Below are 15,930 nucleotides of genomic sequence, written 5' to 3'. Positions count from 1 at the left end.
AAAATGTAGAGGAGGAAGAGGGCTCTTCAGGGAAATGGTGAAGATGGAAGGAGCAAAAATGAGAAGATCAGGGATAAGTGAATTACACTGTGGAAACCTACCATTAAATATCAGATTGTGACTTGAGTGAAAAATAAACATTTGTTGCATAATACCTAGCCTGACAAATACAATCTTTTCATATCTTAATCAATATAAATGGTTTCCCCTTCTAATGTTTTGCATCAGTAATTATATTAAGGCTCATTAAGATTTCCATATTTAATATCCCTTTAAGTTTTTTCTAATATTTATATATTTTTATGTCTTTATTGATAGTAGTTCTGTAATTTTTAGTTATTCTTATAAACAGATTTTTGTTTTTTATGAATCTGTGAGGCTCTGTCTTTTCTTTTTTTAACATCTTTATTGGAGTATAATTGCTCCACAATGGTGTGCTAGTCTCCATCCTATAACAATGTGAATCAGTCATACACACACACATGCTCCCACATCTCTTCCCTCTTGCGTCTCCCTCCCTCCCACCCTCCCCCACTCCCCATCCCAACCCTCTAGGTGGTCACAAAGCACCGAGCTGATCTCCCCGTGCCACGTAGCTGCTTCCCACCAGCTATCCATTCCATGCCTGGTAGTGTACATATGTCCATGCCACTCCCTCACCCTGTCACAGCCCACCCTTCCCCCTCCCCACATCCCCAAGTCCATTCTCTAGTAGGTCTGTGCCTTTATTCCCATCTTGTCCCTAGGTTCTTCATGACATTTTTTTTTTCTTAAATTCCATATATATGTGTTAGCATACGGTATTTGTTTTTCTTTTCTAACTTACTTCACTCTGTATGACAGACTCTAGGTCCATCCACCTCACTACAAATAACTCAATTTCGTTTCTTTTTATGGCTGAGTTATATTCCATTGTATATATGTGCCACATCTTCTTTATCCATTCCTCTGTTGATGGACACTTTGGTTGCTTCCATGTCCTGGCTATTGTAAATAGAGCTGCAATGAACATTTTGCTACATGACTCTTTTTGAATTCTGGTTTTCTCAGGGTATATGCCCAGTAGTGGGATTGCTGGGTCGTATGGTAGTTCTATTTTTAGTTTTTTAAGGAACCTCCATAATGTTCTCCATAGTGGCTGTACCAATTCACATTTCCACCAACAGTGCAAGAGTGTTCCCTTTACTCCACACCCTCTCCAGCATTTATTGTTTCTAGATTTTTTTATGATGGCCATTCTGACCGGTATAAGATGATATCTCATTGTAATTTTGATTTGCATTTCTCTAATGATTAATGATGTTGAGCATTCTTTCATGTGTTTGTTGGCAATCTGTATATCTTCTTTGGAGAAATGTCTATTTAGGTCTTCTGCCCATTTTTGGATTGGGTTGTTTGTTTTTTTGATATTGAGCTGCCTGAGCTGCTTGTCAAGTTTGGAGATTAATCCTTTGTCAGTTGCTTCATTTGCAAATATTTTCTCCCATTCTGAGGTTGTCTTTTGGTCTTGTTTATGGTTTCCTTTGCTGTACAAAAGCTTTGAAGTTTCATTAGGTCCCATTTGTTTATTTTTGTTTTTATTTCCATTTCTCTAGGAGGTGGGTCAGAAAGGATCTTGCTGTGATTTATGTCATAGAGTGTACTGCCTATGTTTTCCTCTAAGAGTTTGATAGTGTCTGGCCTTACATTTAGGTCTTTAATCCATTTTGAGTTTATTTTTGTGTATGGTGTTAGGGAGTGTTCTAATTTCATACTTTTACATGTACCTGTCCAGTTTTCCCAGCACCACTTATTGAAGAGGCTGTCTCTGTCTTTTCAATATGACTTTAGACATATTTTCATTAATAAAATATTTGCAATTACTTCTACTATATATATGGTTTTTCAGTTTTCCATGTTTTCTCATTATTCTCTCCTTTTCTGCCTTTGAGAATTTTTCAATTCTCTTTGTTTCATTCTTGGTATTATAATAGTTTGTAAGATAGATATAGATATGTAGATATATATCTTTTAATTATTAGCTTTAGGTTTTTTAATCTACATAATAAAGCTAAAATAAGCAAAATGAAAAAGAAAATCAATCTTCTTTTTCCACTATCCCCTTCCATCCCCCAAACCATCATCTTCTATTTAATAAATTACTCTGGTATTTGAGTTATAGGATTGTATATATTTTTAAGCAAATCAAAGTTACTCATATTTAATGTGCTTTATTTATTCCTTTGGGTTGAATTGGTTTTTTGCATTTTTTCTTTTGAGCATGTTCTCTTATAATTATTACAGATTGGGTACTTTTTAAAAAATAAAATATGAGTTCTTGCATGTTCTCTCCCTTAAATGATAATTTAAGATTTTATGTTCAAGATCAGTTCTTCAAAATTCTGAAGAAATATGTTTACAGTCTTGCAGGAAATACTGCCCAAAAACAAGTTTGTTTTCAATGTCATTTAATTCTTGTAGTGTGTCTACATCTTAAAGTGATTTCTTTTTTTAATTTTGGAAGTTCAGAAATTTTACCACAATGATGTGTCTAGTGATATATAATTGTGTATCTGTGTGTTTAAAATTCCTGCCACTCAATACATGGCAAGCCTTTTCAATTTAGTAATCTCATTATTCTGCAGTTCTACTTAAATTTTTTTCCCCATTTTTAAAGAACATTTGGCCCCTCCTTTTATCTCCTCAGATCTCCTGTAACATTTTTAAAAAACAAATCTTAAGACTGCTGAGTCTCTCTTTGGTATTTTCTTTCTTTCTTTTTTTTTGTTTGTTTTAATGCATGGGCATCTTTCCCTATTCAAAAATTTAGCTCACTACTGTAGTCAATTATGATGTTAAGCATAGATTTTCAGAGTTTTGTTTGTTGATAGCAGTTTAAATTTGTACAATCACTGCTGCTGACAGAGCTTTGACAATAATCACGATTTAAAGTATTACTCTGTTTGTCCTGTTAGGTCTGTTTCCTCAGATGTTAGTTTTTCTATTCCTTTGTGTCTCTTTTATATTGTTGGTTTTCCTTAAAGGGTTCAGAATTCTTGGTCGTGTGATTAGGTTGTATTTGTGATGTCTGTTTATATCACCTTGAAATGCTTGCTTTGGGCTTCCATAAAGTGGTGGTAACAATATGAAACTTCTCTATCTCATAGAGTTATTATATGAAAGAAAAGAGAGTACACTTTTTTTTTTTTTTTTTTTTTTTTTTTTTTTTTTTTTTTTTGCGGTACGCGGGCCTCTCACTGTTGTGGCCTCTCCCGCTGCGGAGCACAGGCTCCGGACTCGCAGGCTCAGCAGCCATGGCTCATGAGCCTAGCCGCTCCGCGGCATGTGGGATCTTCCCGGACCGGGGCAAGAACCCATGTCCCCTGCATCGGCAGGCGGACTCTCAACCACTGCGCCACCAGGGAAGTCCAAGAGAGTACACATTTTTAAATGCTTGCTACAATTAAAATAAACATGAGGCTTAATGGTAAGGAAAAAAAACCCACTATTATCTTTAGTTTTTGTGTTATTTTATGCTAACAACTGCAGGTTAAACTACCTTCCTATGTTGTTTTGAGTCCATTTCTATGTCAGATAATTCCTTGAATACTTCATTTTTTAAAATATCTATAATGCTTAAGTTGTGACTTAAAACTCAGTAATATTAAAAAAAAAACCTGTTCCTGAAAATGAACTTGACCTACACTCATATAGAATCCATGCAGTTTAAAACAAGAAATACAGCTTTTGCTCCCTTATTTCTGCTTATGTTTTTATCATTAAGTCTATGTCCTTTAGAAATGGATTTTCATCTTTCGTCTATGCTCAGAAAAATATCACATATTTCTAATATTTTTATTGAGGTCAATATAAAGCTTCAAATATGAGAAGAAAACCACCATTATGATCTTACAGTCACTGTTCAATAACCAGTGTAAACAAAAAACAGACATACCTTTATGCAAAAAGATATATTTAGCATTGCCTTGACCAATAGCTGCAAGAATGCCACACTTCACTGTCTCGATTTGCATACAGGTAGCACAGTAACACCCATGCATACCATATATCTTCACAAGTGAAAAGTTACAAACCAAAGTTTAAAATACATTATACCACTTAAAATGGGAACTATATGCAACCAGATTGACTGTTAATATACTAAGTGTATTCTTGTTCCAGGAACATTTTTACTAAGCAAACAAACAAAATATGCCTTTTGTGATGGGGATACAAAATTTAAAAGGAAGGGTTCTTAATATGTTAACTATATAACTCCTGTGATTTATGATGTAAAGATACCATGGAAACATTTGGGAGGAATAGCAATAAAAACTGGGAAAGTCACAAAAAGCTTTGGAGGGAAAGAAAACTTGAATTGATTCTTAAAATATGAGTATGGGATCTATATAAAATGAGATTTTATAGGAGAAGCTGATTTTTTCAAAATTCCTCATGGGTCACTTAACCCATATTCCACAATTATCCATGTCTTCCTATTCACTCTTCAATTTCTAACTCAATTCTTTTGAAAACACTCTTCTGTCTTCTTGACATCAACCACCAAACCAAACAACCTGTTGAATTCTGCTTGGCTTCTAGATAAAGTCCATTTTAATACTTGGAAGTTTGTTTTAAATTTAAATGTTTTGCCTCCAACTCAAGGGTGAGGTTTTATCAAGAGGACTAATGAAGTACTGATCTCTGTCCAGTGCTAACCAGGATATGGGGGTATCAATAGCAATGGGGAAGTGAACAGCAGAAGCACTAAGAGCCAGGGACCCACAGCTCGCGGGGAATTACAGGCTCAGGCAAACATGATCCAGAACAAAGGGGAAAAACAAAGAAAAAAACAATGGAGCAAACATTAATCAATTAAGCAGCTGTCATCATGGAAAAAAGGAACTTTTCTTTTAGACTTGTTTGATAGAACTTTTCTTTTAGACTCGTGTCTGAGTGACAAGGCCTGTGTGTTTATGGTTCAAGAGAATTCTTCAGGGGTTCTATAGTTGCCATTGATATAACATAAAATAGAACAGATTAGAGTCAGGGTTCTAATAGCGATTTTACCACTTATTAACTGTGTAGATTTAGAAAACTATTCATCGAATCGGCTTACTTTTTCTAACTAGCTATAATCTCATCAGATTGTTAGGACGATCAAGTGCAATATTGAAAGTAAAGTATATAATCATTCCCTTCTCTTCTGACAAATAACATATAGAACGAGGACTAGGTTTTTCAGGAGTCTCCTTCTACAGCCAGTAGCTGCTGATTTATAGATGTGCTGAGCAAAATGCAAAACCTTGTGTTAGAGAAGCAAGGATGTAATAGGTACATAGAGTCTGGCTACAAAGAAATAGTATCTGGGCCGGATTGCTACATCATCCATTAAGGTACTGATAATTCCTTCTCAACTGATCCCAGGGTTGTGGGTTTCACACTTCTGATTGAGGGATAAGAAAGTGCTTTAGAGACAAGGAGAACCACTCAGCACAAATAAAGAATACCTGCCTCACTCCCCCCACCTCTGCCCCAACTTGCTTGTACGGCTGATGATGCCTCTGTGGTTTTTGATCGTCTTTATTTAAAAAAATCTCAGCACCTCATCTTCTCCTGTTGCAGGCAGGAAAAAGATAAATTTTTGTTTACATATCATCTTAAGTAAATTAGTGTGTATAGGCATGATTTGTATAATTACAAGCAGTTAGTAATTAGTGTAAATAGAGATCATGTCATAACTAGCAAACATAATTAAAGCACATAACAAGTCTAGAAAAACCTATATTTTTTGTAAGATAAAAAGTTCATTAGATGAATTCCAAAATCATATCTTGGAACAAACTTGACATCAAGCATATTGTACTTCATATTTAGGTAAAAATTGTTACAGCACAAGAATGTTTCTTAGGAACTTTTTTTTGTATGTATTTTAAATAATTTTATTTAAATCAAGGAAAATAAAATGCCAATAACATAAACTTTTTCACTTCTTTTCCTCCTATTCCCACGTGAGGGAACTGTGATTCACTTACATTGTCTCTTTGAGGGAAGTTTTATTTTCGGTTTCACCCTTTTTAGTGTCCTAATAGAAATTGCTTTTTTATATGTTTATCCTACACTGGCTTATGTTGCTATTAAAAATATGAATGCCAAATTTTTACACCTACAACAAGATCTTTTGAGTATAGGAGACTTGTACTTTTTACATTCCTCAGGCTCACAGCCCCAAATATGATGACTTCAAATATCTAGTAGTTGTGTTACCCATGACAGTTCCGTGTGCCTGATGCATAGTAAGGCCAAACAATGTCGAAACGTTGGAGTCTGGAGCAGAGAAAGGTTTATTGCAGGGCCACGCAGGATAGGGTTCGCTCATGCCTTAAAAATCCTGAACGCCTGAAAGGCTTTCAGCAAAGCCCTTTTATAGGAAAGGTGAGAGAGGGGCGTGGTTAGTTGTTGCAAAGCTCTTGGTGAGGGACCCTTTGTTCTCGCAGCTGTCCATGTAGGTCAGGTCACAGTCAGGCCACGATGTTCCTGTAAACCTCCTTCAAAACAAATGCAATTTTTTATCTAAAGGTGTAATACTCTTTTTTTTTTAATTTAATAATTTGTTTTTGGCTGTGTTGGGGTCTTCGTTTCTGTGCGAGGCCTTTCTCCAGTTGGCGGGGAGCGGGGGCCACTCTTCATCGCGGTGCGCGGGCCTCTCACTGTCGCGGAGCACAGGCTCCAGACGCGCAGGCTCAGTGGTTGTGGCTCACGGGCCCAGCCTCTCCGCGGCATGTGGGATAGGGCTCGAACCTGAGTCCCGTGCATTGGCAGGCAGATTCCCAACCGCTGCGCCACCAGGAAAGCCCTAAAGGTGTCATACTCTTAAAGGTCATAGCCTTGAGAATTATACAATTTGGCTTGTATTATATAATACAATTATACGACCGCGGCTTCTAACACTTAACAAATCCTGTGAGCAAAGTGACATCATTACCCCTCATTTTACTTGTCCAGGGTCCCAAGGATCGGCTTTCCCCCTCCGAGGTTTAGGCCCCGGCTGAGAGGGGGTCCCTGCTCAGGCCGGTTACCCTTGCCCAGGAGCACTCATCTAGCACCCAGTCTGGGTCCTCCCACCAGTGCGCAGGCGCGGCTGAAGAGGCAGATCTCAGCTGGCAGCGCCCTCTGGGCCAGGTCCCCAGACTGCGGCCAGCCATCATCACTGAGGGAGCAGGACGTTCGGAATCCAGCCGGCCCTCAGGCTGCTCCGCACCCCCAACAGGCGACGGGGTCACAAGCACAGCGACCCAGGGTGAGTGCCGCCTGGCGCACTGCGATGCTGACCGCTGGTGGAGGGGGACCATTAAGGGCCGCGCACTAACAGCTGTGCACTAATGGCCGCAGGCTGAGGGCCACGGGCTAACGCTGCGCTCGCCCCTCCCCCATTACAGTTGCGGAGTCAGTTTTGTTTTGTTTTGTTTTTGCGATACGCGGGCCTCTCACTGTTGTGGCCTCTCCCGTTGCGGAGCTCAGGCTCCGGACGCGCAGGCTCAGCGACGGCCATGGCTCACGGGCCCAGCCGCTCCGCAGCATGTGGGATCTTCCCGGACCAAGGCATGAAACCGCGTCCCCTGCATCAGCAGGCGGACTCTCAACCACTGCGCCACCAGGGAAGCCCGCGGAGTCAGTTTTTTAAAGGTGAGTAAAATGTGTAAACTAGTAATAATTATTTAAGTAAGTTTAATTTGTTTCAATAGATACAATTGATATAATCAAAGGATAATAATGTTCAGCATTTTAGAGTTTAGAAAAATATTTTCTTTCACATTACTTCTTTGGGTCTCATATCAGCCTCCCGAGGCAATTATTTATAGTTGAGGGCAGAGACCCCAAGAAGTTAGCGACAACAAAGTTACAGCCTGTCACTTGGAATGCGACTGGTAGATGTATAAATTAAATCCGGGAATTTTAGCTGTTAAATATCTAAAGACCTGAATCCATTTAATTGCAGATTAGCTGTATTTTGTGAAAATATATAAAACTGCATTTATAAAAGAGCTACTCTAACTAGTGTTATGAATAATAGATGCATCTTTGAAATAACTCATTCAAAACAGACATACAAATTTGATTCTCTTTATTCATTATAGTTATGTTCTACAAAGTTGCTGCAAACACTGAATTAACAAATACTGAATCATTGCTCCTAGAAGAAACGTAGGGTTAGATTCCTGCAAGCCTTGGACACAGCATTTTTGCACACATAACCTTGTTTTATGTGTGTTTTGTTTGACACCTTATTTAATACATACTGTTGATTCATTAACACTGAACTCACTACCAACAGCACTATAACACATGCCTCAACAAAGTTTATCTAAAACATGTGCTCTCAGTAAAGCACATCACAGCCTTTTTTAATTCAGAACACAGGCAGTACTTCAACACTGCTTGGGGGCCATTTTAAACAGAGACATCACCAACAAAAAGCCCCCCAAAACGCATTAAATAGCCCACAAAACATATACTTGTTTATGGTACAATAGCCAAAACAACCTTCTCCTTGTTCCACCCAAGCTGGGAAAGTGTGTGTTATAGGAACTCCTATTTCTTACCTCTCTGTACATATTCATGCCTTTAAATTATTGTGAAAGTATGAGTATTGATTTTGGAGTTATAAATGCATTTTAGTCAGTAGGCAAATTTGCAAATACAGAATCCATGAATAATGAGGATTAAATGTATTAAATTCCCAAACAAAAACACTCTGTCATGAATTAAAGATATGGAGATGAGTAACAATTATTGCTGATTTTGAAAGTTTTGAAGTCTACCTGGGAAGATGGGATATCGACAGATAATGACAGCTCAGTGTAATTGTGCTCTTATGACTAGACAGTCAGGAAGGAGGAAATAATTCAATCTTTAGTTTGCATGTGACTATGTCTTTTATTCCTGTCTTTCAATATTATAACTTGGAGCAGTATGATCGTTTCCTACCACAATTTTTACTACTTTAGATTTATGAACCTCTTCCCCCTTGTTGATATGGAAGAAGTCTCAAAAAGCACTGCCTCAGCATTCCTCTATTTTTTTAGGGATCAGCGAGGCAAATTAAGGCTTCATGGAAATTTGAACTTAGAAAAGTGAAACATTCCTTACATCTCTGTATTACCACCACTATTACATTTTCCCACTGAATTATGTCTATAAATTCTACTAGAAAAAAATTCACCAATACCTTCTTTCTCCATGGAAGGCACCAATACCTTCCTTCTCCAACACCTTCTTTCTCTACACTACCACAATATTATTATTTCTCTTTACTTCCTGGTCTCATCCAAATATGACCTATCCATTTCCTAAACTTCCTCATCTAACTCAACTTCGAACTCAATTATACTTCTTAGGATAACATAGTGCTTTAAAAAAAAAAAATTATGTTTTAGATCTGAGATCTAGTCCCTTAGGTATCAATACATTTTATACTCGTATACATGGAAATCTATAATCTTCATTTTGTTTTCCAATTCTCTAGCTTGGGGCTGCACCCTGAAAAATAAAGTGCAATTATTTTGCAATGCTCCTTTTTTTTTTCTTCATATGGCACACCTCTTTTCCTCCAGGTTCTTTTTGTTTGTTTCTTTCTTTCTTTTTTTGTTTCTTTCTCTGAGAATTGTTTTTCCCTCCAACTCATCCTTTATATTCTCTACCTCATGTACAACAAAATAACACCAACAGCCCTCATAACAATTTAAGACTCTGTTGTTGATGTAAATAAGACTCCTCCCTCATTATCTTCAGCAGAGCTCAGTGTTTTCCTGGGAACCTCTCATTAATTGAAACTTGCTCTTAACACCAGTGCTTTTGATGGCAAAACATCCTTTAAACCCATTTGAGTGTGATGGAGAGTTAACTTTTAAGTTCCTACATGTTGGTTTGTTGTTTTAAAGTGCCATTGCTTCCTATTAATCCAGTTAAAATTTCACAGTGAACCATCACTTCTTTTTGTCTGTCCCAGTTTTAAATTGCCTCACATATTATTACTGTGTATATTCTTTTTCTTACAAAAATATACACATTTGTCTATATCAGCATTGAAATTAGCTCTTTGTTTCCACTGCTCTAACGTAAAGCCTCTCTGAATTTAAAATTGACCTTCAACAATTATTCAAAAAACTATTTATTTAGATGAACTTAAATATATATTTACTTTCCATTCTCAAATGGTGAATCTTCAATAGAACCTACTATGTTACCTTTCAAGACTATATGTATCTAAAGAACTTTTCATGTTACCCTCCTCAGCTACCTAACAGCACTGTCATTGATTTGATTGCTTTGATTACTTGTTTGATTGATTTGATTACTTGTTAAAATGGAATTCATTCTGGTCTTTTAATTGATATTTACATAAATTTTTAATTCAGTTTGATCTCCTGTGATCACCTCTGTGGCAAAGAAAGAGATGATGCACTTTGTTGAAGTCTGTTCTGTAAAACCTCACAGGTTATTTACCAGTCCTAGCTCATTTAGAAAATTGCAAATTGTTCTAGGATATTTAGGCAGCAAAAATATATTAACATTTTATAGTTTTGTGTCATTAGAGGAAATAGAGCCTTTTGAAATATTGTTAATCAGTTGATCTTTCCTCTCAATTATTAGATTTTTCAAGTTACTTCTAAAATTACTGGAAGTGGTATTTTCAAGGTGCTATAAAGTAAAAAAATGACATTTAAAAATAATAGATTTTTTCTTATACTGAATTCAGTTCTCTCACTACTCTTGGTGACTAATTCATTGCTGCTGTCATTTAAAACTTTGATCTTGTAATTTTTAAGGATTTAGAATTGAGATAATTAGAAAGTACATGATAATGACTAATTAGAATACGAACAGCACTATGCCTGAAGCACAAATAGTGAGTGAGAAATGTGTTGAATTTTTTTTAATGTTTGGAATTATATGTCTATTTGAGAAATGCAGTTATTTTCAATAGCAATTTTGTTCATACAAAGAAGTTTTAAAACAGGATTACAGCTTGAGACCTCCAAATTTGTTCAGATATGTTAAAATTTCACTTATGTCCTTTTAATTTTGATATATACAAACTGAATTTGAAACTGAGATTTTTGCCTATTTATAAAAAAGAACATGTGGGGTTACATTAAAATGTATCTCATTTTTGAAATGTATTAGACAGCAAGCTACTTTATTATGGGCCAGTTGGTTGGCATTGGTAGGGCTACTCAGGGCTATTCTGAAAGATATTTCACTAAATTAAAGTTCTGACTCTTTACTTACCTTCTCACCGAATGACTTTGGGCTAAGGTATTTACAGCAGTCTTAATACATATTTATATAGAGAGATATTTTGGTAAAATTGTAATACTAAGGAATTTGGAAAGATTTTTGGATGAATTGTTGAGTGTTAATGAGTATGTTTTGGGTGTTGTAGTTTTGTTGTGATCATTGTTTTGCCACTAATTCCAACTTAAAGTTTTTTAATTAGGCAGATTTCTACAAGATCTTGTGGGCAAGAGCAAACTCATTGGAAGAGCTAACTCTATAAATTGTTCAAGTACCTCAGTTATTTCTAATTTAAGATTGCTCAACCTTCTAACTTTCTCATATAATATCTTTAGCTTTCTAACTCTGGTCAAGGTCATAAAATAAACCTCTAATTATCTGTTCTAGAAAAAAGAAAGTGACACTCCAAGCTCCAGATAATATGACATAAATAGAATAAAATAGACCATTTATAAAATTTCTATAGCACATTGCAATAATCCATGAGAACATTTACTAAAACCTATGTTAAAAAAAAGTATAGGTAAAGACAATTTTCAAATAAGCTTTAATTATACAGAATGTGGTAGCTTTAGTTTGTCCAAATATGAATCTCAAAATTAAGAGTATTTTCTGAATTGACCAGGTAACATTGGATTTTTATATCCCATTTCACTTGGAAAAGTGACCACATTCCCTGAGTTGTGTGAACATGAAAAATTTTCATTAAACTAAAAACAATGAAACACAGAATATATACTAGAGAGAAAACTGAGAAAGAAATGATGGCATCACCACCTTCTTCAACTTCTTTCCAAATACTAACTGAAAGAATATTTTTAAAAAGATGCCAAATCAAAGAGATTTTCTGTGCTAAGATGCTAGATCAAAGAGATTGTCTACGATATAACCATGGTCAAGAGCTATAACAAGGCTTATTGGAGGTTACTACATTTTCTTGGAAACAGTTTTCTTGGATTTGCCCTCTGAGTTATCAGAAATTTAATATATGCATGCTTAATGTGAAATTTTGAAGGTATGGCATGCCAGAGAGAGCCTATATTTAATATGCTGTCTAACCAGGCTCATTGTTGTAATGCATACAGGAAATCAGGTTGATAACTTGGTAGACAGGTTATCTCACATCCCAACACCAAGCTCTGAAATTTATAGATCTAAAAAAGTAGCAATACATCATAGCAGTGCTAGAAAACAAGGAGGGATCCACAGAGGAAATGTAAATATCAACAGAGTCCCTAAATAAAATTAATGCTATTTACTGGAAAAATAAAAACTATCTAAATTGATAAGAATCAATTTAAAATATCTGGATAGCATAATAACTATAGAAAGAAAATTGAAAATGTGATTCAAATTTTGTACCAAAACATATATTAGTCTCCAAAGGTTATGTGGCTGAGTTTTCCAAAACTTTAAAGGAACAGAAAATTCCCCTCTTATATAATCTCTTCCATATAAATAAGGAAAGCTGCTTTATTGTAGGACATGTGCAACTTCAGCTTTATGAGTCAAAAGCCAGTCACTCTATATATACTTTCACCATCAATAAATAAGAATTCTCATTTCATACTTACCCACCAACACTTTGTGTTATCATACGTACTTATTTTTATAAAAGATGAAAATGTCATCTCCTATTATTATTATTATTATTTTATTATTATTATTATTATTTTTTGCAGTAGGTAGGCCTCTCACTGTTGGGGCCTCTCCCATTGCGGAGCACAGGCTCCGGACGTGCAGGCTCAGCGGCCATGGCTCACGGGCCTAGCCGCTCCACGGCATGTGGGATCTTCCCGGACCGGGGCACGAACCCATGTCCCCTGCATAGGCAGGCGGACTCTTAACCATGCGCCACCAGGGAAGCCCCATATCTATTATTTTAAATTATATTTTCCTAATTACCAGATTATCTGTTCATATGTTTATTAGTAATTACTTTTATAAACATGGCTAAATCTAAAATACAACAGTATATACACTATGGTTAGTGGAACATACATTATATTTATTGAGTAGGTACAAATACATATATAGCAATGGTAGTCACCAAATTCTGCATCATGACTATCTTCTGGGAGGGTTCAAGCTGGAGTGAGCTTTACCTAGAATTGAGGAGATGAGATTTCTGTTCACAGTTATTTAATCTCTTCTCCCCTTACATCCATGAAAAGAGTAAGTTTAGCCATCCTATTGATTTTGGGCTGGGCAATGTGATTTGTTTTGGACAGTATAATATGGATGGAAGTTAAAGTATATTAACCCTTACGAGAAACCCCATATTTCCACTCACCTCTCTGGAGCAAGCTTCCATTTCTTCCATGAAAAGTAAATGTTCCAAGTAACTGCTGCCACTCAACCAAAGCTCAAAATTGATACAGGTAGAATAGACCTAAACTTAACAGCAGCCTTTAATAGAGCTGATGAAGCCATCTCTTAAATACATGAGCAAGAAATGCATTTTTATATAATGATCCTACAAATCAATAGGGAAAAAATGACAAAGGAAATGAACAAATACATTACAGGAGACAACAAACAAATGAGCACCATAAGAAATATGCTACTCAACTTTGCTAGGAAAATGCAGGAAAAAAATCAAGGAAATTGTAATTAAAATGTCGAGCAAACCAGCATTTTTCTCTTATCAGGTTGGTAAAATTGATAGCTTGATCAGATATAGTGTTAGTGTGGATATGGAAATCGAGTACCATATGCCTTTGCTGAAAATAGTTAACATTAGGTTTTTTGGAACACAATTTGACAGTATCTCTTAAAAGAATGTGCAAACCTAAAGCCCCAGAATTTCCACTTCTAGGTATCTATCTTAGAAAAATATCGTTCACATACATGGAGTTATGCAAAACTATATTTACTGTAGCTGTATTGGTGAGAACTTAAACATACCTTCCTGTTCCATTGTTAAACAATATTGAAAATTGGCAAAATAACTTAGGTACTTGTTCTAGGAAGATAAGACTAAGAAGAAACCATAATAGCTTACTTAACAATAATAACAGATTTCTTAACAAAATTTGCTTCCTCATCTCTCTCTGCCACCAATCCGAAGGTGTACGATACATATGAATTCTGCCCAGTCCCACCCAGTTCCTTACCGTATAAGACTTTCTTTAAAAATCACCCTGCCCAGGTCTTAAAACCCTGATCCCCCTTTCTGGGACATTCCTAAGCTCTGTCAGCTTGACATTCTCTCTTACTACAGTCAATCTAATCAACTTACCATTGCTTGGTTACAGATTTTCTTGGTGGTCCTTTGAGAGTTGAAAGTCAAAGTTTGAAATAGCAGTATCAAAAGGTCAAATTTCCTGGTTAAATTGATATATTGAATTCTTGTGAAAAGTAAATTAGTCAATTTGTTTAAACCAATTAGGATAAGGGCACAGTGTGAGGCTTCAAAATGTGTCAGATATAAACAACAATATGTAAATGTCCTAAATCTCTTTCAACAGAAGAATAATTAAAGAACCAACAATTCATTCATACCGTGTACAGTTGAAAAGAAAGTTAATAGAAGAAAAGCGAATTGTGACACAGAACGTATCATGTGAGTATTTAAGTAAAAATACACTATAGGTATATATTTTATATTCAGTCAGTATATGAAAATGTTCTTTAAGGATCTCATCAAACCCAAAACAGTGTTCATTTCTGGGGGAAAGGAATGGATGGAATTGAAGATTACTGAAAGGGATTGTATCTTTCTTTTTCCAAAAGAATGTATTTATGTATTAATTGAGTGATTTTTCTTACAAAGTACATGTTTTCATTGAATTTTTTAAACATTGTGGGGATGAGAAACAGTACATCTAATATGTAGAACCTTAAAATTTCATAAACTGCTTACCTTTTTCATCTAAAACGTCCAAATAATTTATAAATGGACATATGGAATACTTTCAAATACTTCTTTATTTGTAATTTTCAAATAGTCACTTCAGGAAAGAGACTCAGCAGCTGTTTTTACTGAAGCACTAAGCAAATTTGAGTCATGAAGTGAGGAGTAATTCCTTAACCAATGAAAATGTCAGGAGGCGTTTAGGTAGGCAAAATATCATTCTGCCTGGATAGTTAGATTGCGTGTTGCTTCATTTAATTTTTGGCAAATTGATCCATTTTGCTTTCATGAATACATTTCTAGAAATCATAGGATATTTTGCACTGGATCAGAAGGAAATATTTTTCTTAATAAAACCAAGCAGCATAGTTTTTCTAGTCTTTATTCAGAACATGGAAGAAAGAAATTTTAATCATTAAGCTTTAAAGATTAAAACAGAACTCTCTCCTATACAATGTTCATAAGTATCAATCAAATATAGTCCAACAAGATATTATGGATAACAGCTATGCTCAAAGGCAATTAATGTATTTCAATGCACTTTTGTTTTTAAAAATGATAATTTCTTGCTTTAGAGTTTATAGATCTCATTCAGAACTGTATTTGATTTTCTAATACAGGTAATACCATTGAAACACATTTTAAAAGACAGATGGGTTTAAAGGAAAAATACTGATCAGGAAACAGAGTACAATATTAAATTCTGCTAATCACTAGCTCTAACGTGATTAATAATTTTTCCTGCTTTACTGAGATCTAATATATATATATTATATATATATAATATATAACATAAT

The 15,930-nt window shown here is 35.5% G+C and overlaps 1 protein-coding gene across 1 annotated transcript in view; it reads left to right on the top strand.

The window, feature by feature from the left end:
- The window catches only part of LRP1B (LDL receptor related protein 1B), a gene marked incomplete at its 3' end in the record, with an annotated part of 2,351,282 nt that overhangs the window by 204,675 nt on the left and 2,130,677 nt on the right, over positions 1-15,930 (top strand). The window contains exons 4-6 of the mRNA XM_082630936.1: positions 6,985-7,279; positions 7,501-7,665; positions 14,748-14,842. The remainder of the gene's footprint in view (positions 1-6,984; positions 7,280-7,500; positions 7,666-14,747; positions 14,843-15,930) is intronic.

This window comes from Mesoplodon mirus, assembly GCF_964341445.2.
Source record: "Mesoplodon mirus genome assembly, chromosome: 8".
Taxonomy (NCBI): domain Eukaryota; kingdom Metazoa; phylum Chordata; class Mammalia; order Artiodactyla; family Ziphiidae; genus Mesoplodon; species Mesoplodon mirus.
Note: the sequence above shows the minus strand (reverse complement) of the source record. Positions and strands in the feature narration are given on the sequence as shown.